General features: G+C 43.9%; 1 long non-coding RNA gene across 1 annotated transcript in view; it reads right to left on the reverse strand.

Moving 5' to 3' along the window:
- Nucleotides 1-2,745: 2,745 nt before the first annotated feature.
- The window catches only part of LOC110344200 (uncharacterized), a 49,472-nt gene continuing 40,485 nt past the window's right edge, over nt 2,746-11,732 (reverse strand). Inside the window, exons 4-5 of the long non-coding RNA XR_002386616.2 lie at nt 7,968-8,140; nt 2,746-6,355 (exon numbers count right to left, since the gene is read on the reverse strand). This is a non-coding gene — a long non-coding RNA (uncharacterized LOC110344200). The remainder of the gene's footprint in view (nt 6,356-7,967; nt 8,141-11,732) is intronic.

Here is an 11,732-nt window from a genome sequence, read left to right on the forward strand (position 1 = left end):
ATGATGGGGGGTCAGGGAAGGGAACTATACTTTTTCGGGACATAATTGAGCTCAACTCAATCTGCCCTAGTTAGCTCTCTTAAAATAACTACCTGCCATCAGCCTCATACTTTACACAAGTAAAGCATTTAGTAGGATATTTCTGTGAGATGGGTAGCATGATCCCAGTTTCACAGATGAAGAAACTTGCATTGGCAAACTGTAGTAGCTTACTTACACGGCACAGCTCCCATGACATGGAACCAGGGTTCAAGAGAAAGTCCTCTGTGGCTTGAGCAGCTTCCACTGAATCATGAGCCCACCATGTGTCCTGTACCTCACTATGGACTGAGGGTCCCTCGTGAACCCCTGGATGTAGGAAGACAATCTATTTCTTAGAGACAGAGGTTCGGGAGCACAGAGGAAAGGAAAGGAAATCTTTTGATTGCTTCAATATTTTTAGCAATTACCATACAGAAGAGTAGCTGTATAGCACAATGACTAGGGTATGTGGAATTCAGAGTTGGATACATTGGATTCAATTGCTGACTCATTAACTTCACTTTGTGGAAGATAGGATCAGCCTCTTGAGTTTGTTTTTGAGGATTAAATGAGATAATTTGAAGTAGTTTTGCATAGTTCCTTCCACATCATGTGTGTGGGTTTTTAAAAGAATTATTAACAAAAAAAATTATTAACACTACAGTATTAGATGCTTAAACACAATAAAAAATCAGATTCTGGGGCCAGGAATTTAGCTTAGTGGTGCCACTACCTGCCTCACAAGCGCAAGGTCATGAGTTCAATCCCTGCTACCAAAAAAAAGAAAAAATCAGATTCCGATTTTGCCCATTCATCTCTCAAGAGCAGTGGAGAAAAGGAAAGGAGATATTTCTCTAAGTCACTGAAGTTCCACGGCAGGCGAGGACTTGATCTGTCAGGTGTATGTGAGCTGCTTAGGGCTATGATGCCTCACCAGAGAAACCCCTAGTGATTTGGTAAGTAGGAAGAGGGCTGAACTTGCAGCCAGAGAGGCCTGGCATAACCTGTCACACACATGGGGGGATGTAGAAATTCCAGAAATGTGCTCAGCACCCTAAAATTGGCTTCTCTCAGGACAAGAGCCCAGTTCATTCTGTGGCCAGGACACACAGAGGCCTTGAGGGTCAAGAAACGAAAGGAGCCCAGGGAGAATTGTGCTGACCAATGTGGCTCACTACATGATTACTGCCTCAGAACTTCTTCACTCCTCATGTACACCTTGAGTAACAGTCTGTCACAAGTAACAGTCTGTCAGTATTGCTGAGGAACAGTATACTTTTTTTCTTTTTTTGGTACCAGGGATCAAACTCGGGACCTTGCAGTTGTGAGGCAGGCACAGGAACCACTGAGCTAAATCCCCAGCCCAGAAACAGTATTCTTGCATCTGGCTCAAGAAGCCATTCAGCACGGATCTGGTTATTTCATTGATGCAAGCTATCCAATCACTGGGTACTCCTGGAAGCCGAGCCATGGAGGGTGAAGAATTCAAGGAAGCTGTTTTATATCTGATCAGATCAAGTGAGGAGGGCCGGGGATTTAGCTTAGTGGTTCCAGCGCCAGCCTCGCAAGCACAAGGTCCCAAGTTGGATCCCTGGTCCCAAAATCAAAAACAAAAACAAAAACAAACCTAAATAAAAGATCAAGTGAGGAAAGGCAGGTACAGTGGTGTAGCCTGAAATCCTAGTACTTGGGAGGATGAGGCAGGAGGATCACCATGAATTCAAGGCCAGCCTGAGCTACATAGAGACCTTGTCTCAGTGAAACAAAACAAGACAAGGCAAAATTGTCATGCCTGACCTGGGTGAGACCCAGATGGCCATAAATAAAATCAGGATGTACAGTCTCCAGGCACCAAGAAGTCTGGTGTGATCTACACCCCTCACTGACTTCCAGGGAACCTCGACCACAAGGATTCCATCCCAGATGCCTTAAGACAACACCCCTCCCCAAACACTATAAAAACTTTCTTCTCTAGCTAATTGCTGACATCTTTCTCTATCTCAGCCTGTCTGCACCCAGACAGAATAATAAAATCACCCTTGTTGCTCACACCATGCCCATCTAGGTGGTCTTGTGCTGTTTGTCACAAAAACATCAAATGAGGAAATGAGTGACAAGGTTCAGACTGCATCTGAATGAAAGTTGTGAGGATGAGTCACAGCTTTATTCTCTTAGGGCATTTCTGGTTCCATTGTCCATTCTGGGTGCCAGAGTGACCCAACCAAGGTGATTCCTCCATTCCAACTGGCTCCACATGAGGCCAGGTCAGGGCTGGCTCAGATGCCATATTCACCCAGCAGTGTCTACTCAGTCTGGAAAATACAGTGGTCCTGGGGCTGTAGCATACAGGACTAGAGGTCCTGGGAAGGTCTGGATACCATCCCCAGATGAGCTCCTGATCCTGAGTCAAAAGAGCTTGGGAGGCTGGTGCAAAAGGCCTGGGTCCATCGGTGATACCAGAGACCTGTGACCACTTAGGGTGTTTGGTGAGGCTCTTGAAGGCCTCAGTCAGTCTGTCCAGTTCTACTCACTTATTTATTTATTTATTTATTTATTTATTTATTTTTGGTACCGGGGATCGAACTCAGGTCCTTGCGCTTGTGCAGTAGGCAGTGAAACCACTGAGCTAAATCCCCGACAACTCTACTCACTTATTAAAAAAAAAATTTTAATGTAATACAAGTAGGGGCCTGGGATTTAGGTCAGTGGTTTCACCACCTACTGCACAAGCGCAAGGACCCAAGTTCCATCCCTGGTACCAAAAATAAATAATAATACAAGTAGATATTTATAAAAATATAAAAGCCGCCCTAAGAATCTACTTGCTTATTAATTTGAAATGTTCCTGAACAGAGTTGCAGATACAGAGAATACACAGAGAGCACAAAGTGCTTCAGAGGGACAGACATGGTGGGTTATGAGATGGGCTGAGGCTCGTGGAGGAATTGCCCCAGGAATGCCTCCTGGCAGCCTTATTGTGTATGTGCTTTAACTAATTTACCATGATTTCCTTCCATCTTTCCTCTCCCTTTTTTTTTTCCTTAAGACAGGGACTCACTATGTGGTCCAATCTGGCCTTGAACTCACTATGTAACCTAATCTGGCCTCAGACTTGTGGTGCTGGGATTACTGGTGTGCACTACTATGTCTGGCTTCATATTTCTGTGTGAATGATTAGTCATCTTCAGCAAGAATTTCTGTTTTGGAAAAAGCTTTCTTTATTTTTAATTTTTTGGGGGGGTACCAGGGTTCAAACTCACGACCTTGTGCTTGCAAGGCAGGCACAGTGCCACTGAGCTAAATCCATGGCTAGAAACAGCTTTCTTGAAATATTATCCACATATTATTATGGCTAAGATCCAAATGTCCCCCCAACTTCATGTGCTCATAAGTGGGGCTTTTCAGAGGTGGCTGGATCTAAGGTGTGTGACTGTGGGTTAAATGTGTGATAACTAAATTGGTTTAGCATAGTTCTGGGTGTGGATAATGGAAGCCCCACCCTGGGTGTGGGTGGCACCACCCACAAGGCTTATAGCCTGTATGGGATAAAAGGGAAAGATGGAAGGCAGGCTGCTGCTGCTTTGTGTCTGCCCTGCCATGGACTGTTTCTCTTCTGCCATGCTGCCCTGCCTTGGAACAAACTGACTATGGAATGAAACAAACTGTGAGACAAAATAATCTTTCTTCCTTTAACTTTGGTCAGATATTTTACTCAGCAACAAGAGTAAGTAGCTAGGACACATACCATAGAATTTCACCCACTTAAAGTGTACAATGCAGTAGGTTTTAGTATACTCACAGAGTTATAAAGCCATTACCACAATCAATTTTAGTGTATTTTCACTAACTCCCTCCCCAAGAAAAAGAAATCCCACACCCCTTGGGTGTAATTTCTCCCACTCATCCCTTCTCCATCTCTGAGAAAACACTAATCTACTTTTTATCTCTATGCAGTTGCCTATTTTAGACATGTCTATAAATGGGATTGTAAGACCGTAAGCGGTCTTTTGTATCTGATTCTTCTCTTGCCATATTATTGTTAAAGTTCACCCATGTTGTAGTATGCATTAACATTTATTTATTTAGAGACAGGGTCTCACTGTGTCATAGTCCAGGTTAGCCTTGAACTTGGAGTCCTCCTGCCTCAGCCTTCTGAGTGCTGGGAATACAGGAGTGTGCTATTACACTAGGCAGTATGCATCAATTTTTTTTTTTTGGTACCGGGGATTGAACTCAGGACCTTGTGCTTGCAAGGCAGGCACTGGAACCACTGAGCTAAATCCCCAGCCCCATTAATTTTTTTTTTTGAGACAGGGTCTCACTGTACAGTCCAGGCTGGCTTTAAACTCACTGTATAACCTAGGTTGGCCTCAAACTCATGGCAATCGTCCTGCCTCAGCCTCCAGAGTGCTGAGATTATAGCAGTGTACCACCACACCTGGCAAAAAAAATTTTTTTTTGGTCTAAGAATTCAACTTTATTTATAAAAGTTTTATAAACAGAGATTCTACTTTCAAATACTATAACATAATTTTCTTTCTTTTTTTTTTTTTGGGTACCTCGGGACCTTGCAAGGCAGGTGGCAGAGCCACTGAGCTAAATCCCTGGCCCCTAACTGATAATTTTCACAAAAACCTTACAAGATGGTCTAAGACATAAAAACCAAAATAAAAAAAAAACTTATCTAGCATGAATAGTTATTTACAGAATAAAGAATTAGAATCATACCCTTTAATGTGCTATTCCATCAAGAAAGGAAGCATAACAATTGGGAGGAGGTAAGTGCTTCACAATAAACAGTCGTCTTAAATAGTATAATTTAATTGATTGTTCAGGATTGCTCTTGTAGGCTAATATTTATGCTGATTTATTAAATAAGTTATCATTGTAAAAAGGGCACAGACTTTTTATATAGATCTTTCTCTTTTTTTTTTTTTGGTACGGGGGATTAAACTCATCCTTGTGCTTTCGAGGCAGGCAGCGGAATCACTGAGCTAAATCCCCGGCCCTTTATATAGATCTTTCTACCAATGAAAACACGTAGGTGCTGATCTGGTCTCATTTAAGCTAATTAATAAAGTAACAAATGTATAATAAAGAACTAAAAGCAAAAAATCATCATGTGCCTTACAAAATTAGAATTCTCCCTGAAATTGTCCCTTTCGGTATCTATAAATTTGAATTCCTCACAGCACAGCAGAGACAATACACAGACTAAATATTTAACCAAAGAATTCCAAATTATCCAAATTACCTATTTATTATTTATATGTAAAAATTATTTTTTAAAAAAAATCTTTAAAAAATTTTATCTAGGAGGATAATGACTCTTATGTCATGGCTAAGTCACAAGAAATTTCAAAACTTTGGAAAAAAATTCATCCCTGAGAAGTGAGAAATATAAAAGCACCTGAAAACAAAACAAACAACCCCCCTCCGAAAAAGCAGAAGCAACAGTCCTGTACCCTTTTCACAATCTTCACAATAGCACAGCGCAGCGTGAACTATTATCAACAGATAGCAATCAAACATAGTCCAGTCCTGGGGAGCTGCTGCCTCTGATGATCTGATCTTTTTGTTTTGTTTTGTTTTTTCGTAAGGGGGATCGAACTTATCTGACCTTTTTGTAATGAAACTACCAATGCAACATTTAAAAAAAAAAATCAGTCAAATAGAAACTCTAGTTTTATCGACAACTTTACATTTTTGTCAAGTGCAAGGATGGCCGGCTAAGAACTGAGTATTTCAATAACGACGCAAAGCAGTAACTTCTGCTGGCATCTCTTCTGTAAGCCTGCTTCTTCCATTGACGTTCGCCCAAATAGTAAAGGGCAATACAACAGCAACCGTTAGCAGTTACTATTATCAGTGGCACTCTCATCACAGTGCTTACAGCTCGAATAAGGTTCATCAGCTGTGATTTAATTCCTGGCTCCTCTCCGACTCACTCCAATTCCCTGGTCTGTACCCAGCCAGTGTTCCTAGGAAGCGCTCTTCGCGCAGCATGGAGACTGCGTCCACGCACAGCAGGGCCGCCCTCGACAGCGAGTATGGGGTAAAGGCCAGTCACACGCAGCTACCCAGAGGCACAAGCAATTCTCCCGCCGCCGCCGCAGGGGACACAGTAGCACTGTCCAGAAAAAAATTTTTTGTACTTGGAAATGAACCCAGAGGCTCTTCCGTGCTAGGCAAGCTCTTTACCACTGAGCTCTAACTCCAGCCTTTTAAAAAATATTTTTGAGACTGGGTCTAAATTACCTATGCCAGCCTCGAACTTGTGATCTCTTGTCTCAGCCTCTTGAGTAGCTGAGATTATAGGTATGTGCCATCACGCCTACAAAGAAAAATAAAAATTATTGAATCCAGGGCTTTGAGCATGCTTTAAATATTTGCTTTACGAATGAGCTATACTTCTACCCCCTAATTTTTAAGAACATTTAAAAAACTTTTCAGACACCATTTTGCTAATTGCTCAGGCTGGGCTTGAACTTGGAATCCTCCTTGCAATCAGCCTCACAGGGTTACAGTTTACTTTTAGGATCGATTTTAGGTTCACAGTAAAGTTGAGTGATTAATACAAAGTTCTCATATCTTTGTGCCCCAAACCTAAATATACAGCTTCCCCCAAAATCAACATCCCTAGCCAGAGTGTACATTTGTTACAGTCAATAAACGTACTTGGACCCATTATTATTATTATACAAGGTTTGTTATTTATATCCAGAGCTCCCTTCTGGGGGCTATGCAGACTGTGAGGTTTAGCAAAGGTATAATGACATATATCTGCCGTTACAGCATCCTCAGAATAGGTTCATTGCCCTAAAATCCTTGTTCCATCTGTCCATAAGTCCATCCCTCTGCTCAACCCCTGCCAACAAGTGATCTCTTTACTGTCCCCAGTTTTGCCATTTCCAGAATATCATATAGTTGGACTCATGTATAGACAGTCTGAGACTTAATGACAGTTTACCTTGTGATTTTTCCACTTTACAGTGTGTCTTAGTTACTTTTTTGTCGGTGAGACAGAATACCCAACACCCAAAGGTAAAGAAGGAAAAGATTTTTTTTTTAAAAGCAGTGGCAAAGCTTTTTTCAAGAAACCAAAAGTGAAGAGTTGAGAGAAACTGGTTCTGCAGAGCGAGATTGGGCCAAGTAAAGAGAAAAACAGGGCCGGGAATTTAAGTGCAAGGTCCTGAGTTTGATCCCCCATACCAAGAAAAAGAGAGTAAGAGCAAAGAGAAAAGTACATGCTGGGTCTGAGGAATGCAATGTGAGCTACTGTGGAGAGTTACGATAGCAATGCTCCCGTGGTTGCCTTTTTTTTTTTTTTTTTTACGTTTTTAGGTTTTATTGATATATTTTAGATATACATAATGGTAACATTCATTGTAGGAAATTTGTACCTGTACATGATATTTCGTGCTTCATTTTTTTCCCATTTCCCCTCCCTTCAACCCCTTTTCCTCTCCTTATTTACAAAAGCTTTGTTTCCTGCCTGTTTTTGGTTTTGTTTTTTGAGTCTCACTGTGTATTCAGGCTGGGCTTGAACTCATGGCAGTTCTCTTCCCTCAGCCTCCCAAGTGCTGGGATTACAGGTGTGCACTGTGGCCAGCAAAAGCATTGTTTATATTTTTTTCTTCTATTTTTTTTTCTCGTTTCTTCTTTCCTTTTCCTCTTCTTCCTCCCCTGTTCCCCTTCTCATTTGAACATTTTCTTCACATTTCGCAGTGTCTATTATTTATTGTGGTCCTTATTTACACTTTTGGTTTTGTACTTTTTTTGTGTGTGTGTGCCAGGGATCGAACTCGGGACCTTGCCCTTGCGAGGCAGGCGCTGGAACCACTGAGCTAAATCCCCGGGGCTACACTTTTGGTTTTTAACACCAGGAAAACAATGTGGTATTTAAACATGTGTATCCGATTTAAGGAAAGGTTTATTTGACTCACAGTTGTTTTTCTTTCTTTTCTTTTTTTTGGTACCAAGGATCGAACTTGAGTCCTTGTGCTTGCGAGGCAGGCGATGGAACCACTGAGCTAAATCCCCGGCCTTGGCTCACAGTTTGTAGAGGTTTCAGTCCATAGTTGGCAGTCTCCAAGGCAGGGTGGCATGGGAGAGGGCACTGCAGAGGAGAAACAGTTCATGGTGGGCAGAAGGTAGCAATGCAAGCAAGGGACCCTAGCAGTTTCTTTCTGCCCCTTTTATACTCTATCTAGGCTATTAGGCTAAACCAAGGGACTTATTTAGTAATCACACCCTTAGTCTCAACATCACACACTCTAGATTCAGCCATCTCTGAAAAAGTCCCACCAATGACCTCATGAGGCTTTGCGGGGACATCTGGACACAAATCATAACAGTGCTTCAAAAGTGATACACGTTCAGGATGAAATCACACTTTGAAATGCGATCTTTGCCTGGACAACAACATGCAGTGTGAGAACGCTCTTGCAATGCCAAGCAAAGGCTGTGAGCCCCACGTCCCAGACAGCCACGCGCTTACTGGGGCAAACAACTGATGCCGTGCAATGTGCCATTACCAAACCATGGTTCTCATTATGTCCAGTGTACTGACTGCTGCTTGTATGAGTGTGCTGGGTAATGAACCTTGAGCCTCATGCATGCTAAGCACTTGCTGAACCATTGCCCTCCATGGATTACCATGACGTAACCCTGTGTAAGTCAGGGGCATCTGTAGTATGGAACATTTCCTCTTTTCCCAGTGCTGGGTATCAAACACAGGGCCTCATTCACACTAGGCAAGCGCTCTAAGCGACATTCCCAAAGTCAATAATGCGATATTTTGTCTTTATGTTGACTGATATAACATTATTACATTGTTGATTTTTCAAATGTTAAACCAATCTTGCATTCCTAAAATAAATCCTGCTTGGCCATTGTGTATAATCCCCCTATGTCCCTGAATTTGGTTTGCTACTAAATTTTGTTGAGTGTTTACTTGTTTTCAGTTAATTTTTTTTCCAGTACTGGGGGTTGAACCCAGAGTCTCACACATGCTAGGCAAATGCTCTGCCTTTTTCATTTTGAGACAAGATCTAAATTGCTCAGGCTGACCTCAAACTTGCGATCCTCCTTTCTCAGCCTCCTGAGTAGCTGGCATTCCGAGTATACACTGCCATACCTGGCCACAGCCTGTGTTTTTACACAGAGTCCTAGTGTCTGTGCCAGTGAAAGATGTTCCTACAACATGCCCACATAGGCTTTCATATGGCGAAGCTGATTGCTTCTATCTGACAAGCAGTGCCATTCCTCCTCCTTCTAACTAAGCTACAGTCTTCTAAACCCTAAGTGTATGTATGTGTGGGGAGGATGGCATTTGCCCCCAGAGTGGGGAAATTGCTGTCTTAGGTGGGAGTGGGGGTTCTGAAACAAGACCTACACTAGGGCACTTGGGACCAAGGAGGACTCCTGCTCCCCACTCATACAACTCTTCCTCCTGAGAGGAGGCACAGGTGCATGACACACACAGTTCAGTCTTCAGTTTAAGTCTGTCTCTGTAGGGAGCACAGAAAAGAGGAATGAACAGCAGTGTGACAGGGGCCACAGAGCCTGACGTGCCCTTGTGAGGTCGCTGCAGGCCGGGCTGACCCTAAGTTCAGGGACTGCAGTGACATGTCACCCAGGCCCTACAGATAGAGGACATTCAGCCTCCCTAGAGGCTCCACCTATACCTGGACTGCAGCCATTCCTTGGCCTGTCCCTCTTGGCTTGTCAACGGCTGGCCCACTCTGAGGAGTGGCTCATTTCCTGGGACTGTGTGGACATGTCTTCTGCTGGAAAGGCCTGGCCATCCATAAGCATGCTCACACAAGGGAGAAGCTCTTTGCACACTGCTCCATGTTGGTCCAACAATACCACACCCACTTTGGAGACCCTCCATATGTCTGTGGGCTGTGTGGGGCTCAGTTCTGTCAGAGGGCTCACATGGCCGAGCACCAGCTGCTCCACCCAGGGAGCAAACTCTCTCCTATCCAAACTGGCTGCTGTTGCCAGTGGAATGGGGCACTGGCACTCACAGACAGACATGTGAGGGAGAAGCCACACATGTACTCAGTGTAGGCATCACTTTATAAACTCTTCCCTCTGGGGCATTCACCATGAAACCACACTAGAGAGAAGCCCCACATCTGTTCAGACTGCTCAGGGTGTTGCTTACCAGGGCTCTGCTGAGCAGTGAACGGTGGGTCCACTTTAATGAGTGCTCCTACTCCCATGCCCACTTTGTCCAGAAAATAAACTGCCCAGCACTAGCTCATCCACACAGGCACAAAACCCTTTGAGCTTCTGACTGTAGCCCCTGTTTCCACCCAAACGGCTTTTTGGCCATTTACTGGTGTGTACATACAGGGAGAAGCCCTGGGTTTGAGTACTGCTCTCTTCCTATGTCTTCACACCCACACGTACATCCATCCTGGTGAGAGGCCCTTCCTGTGTTTCCAGTGTGGGAGAACCCTTAAGTAGAAGAGCCCTGAAAGCCTAGCAATGGATCTCTCAAACAGGTGTGGCAAGTCAGAACGGCTGCAGACTTCTATCGCAACCCCAAGCCAGGCTTCTGTCCCTGAGGCCCAGAAAACCTGAGTACCCTTTGCCATTTTCCAGATGTGTTCCAGTAGTGCCAGTGACTTGAGCCAAGTAGTGTGAAGGAGCTAAAGTTTTCAGACTTTTCTCTCATGAAGTGCTGGGGAGGAGGCACTGAAAAGGAGGGGACAGGAGAGGACAGAAGGAGATCGGTCAAACTGAGGTGGTGAAGGCCAAGCCACCTCTGGTGCCTGTGAGACCTGGGGACAGACTAGAGCTGAGGGGCAGATGGCTGTCCAGGTGGAGAATCTGCCAGGGACAGCAAGAGTCTCCAACGCTCTTCCGACACTGACTGCTAGACCCTGAACTTTCAGCTCCAGGTTTCCCCCTAAATCTAGATCTCAGGGAACAAATCACAGATCCAACTTAGACCAGGAGCCATAATGTAAGAAGAATATAGGCTTTGTAGGACCGGGGATTTAGCTCAGTGGTTTCACCGCCTGCTGCACAAGCGCAAGGACCTGAGTTCGAACCCCGGTACCCCCCCAAAAAAAAGAAAAAAAGAAAAAGAATATAGGCTTTGAAACTGGCTATCCCATGTTCAGTATTCGGTCATTTGTTGTATTTAAGAAAAGACACCAAGCCCAAAGTAGGATCACTTCTGGGAAAGCTCCAGGGCAACAAACTAAAACCTAAATTGTTTACTGTAAGATTTTTATTTTTTAGAGACAGCGTCTTACTATGTCACCCAGGATGGCATCCAGCTTGAGATCTCCCTGCTTCTGCCTCCCCAGTAGCTGAGATTACAGGCATGTACTACCACATCCAGCCACTTGTGTTCTTAATTCTAGGGAGTTGTGATAAAGGACAGTTCAGGAAAAACCTGAGTATTTCCCAGCCGCTGAAAATACTGTCCACCAAGTCCATTGATGGCTGGTGGATGGCTGCTCTCACGAGCATTAACACATGGACCAAGCATGCTGGGTAAACCACAGGTAGAGAGCTGCAGGTGTTTGCAGAAAGAAGCCTTCAGGAACAGGGGAAAAATGTAAAGGGACCTGGTTGGTACACCAAGAGCAGGTATAGCCATAATGGTGAAACATGGGTACTTTGCCTCTCCTATTCCATGTGCCTAGCTAGTACTGTGCTTCAAACGCTGAACAAATGTTATATAA

This window comes from Heterocephalus glaber, unplaced genomic scaffold (genome assembly GCF_053883595.1).
Source record: "Heterocephalus glaber isolate CG9 unplaced genomic scaffold, H.glaber_assembly_v1.0 deba00000943, whole genome shotgun sequence".
Classification (NCBI taxonomy): Eukaryota; Metazoa; Chordata; class Mammalia; order Rodentia; family Bathyergidae; genus Heterocephalus; species Heterocephalus glaber.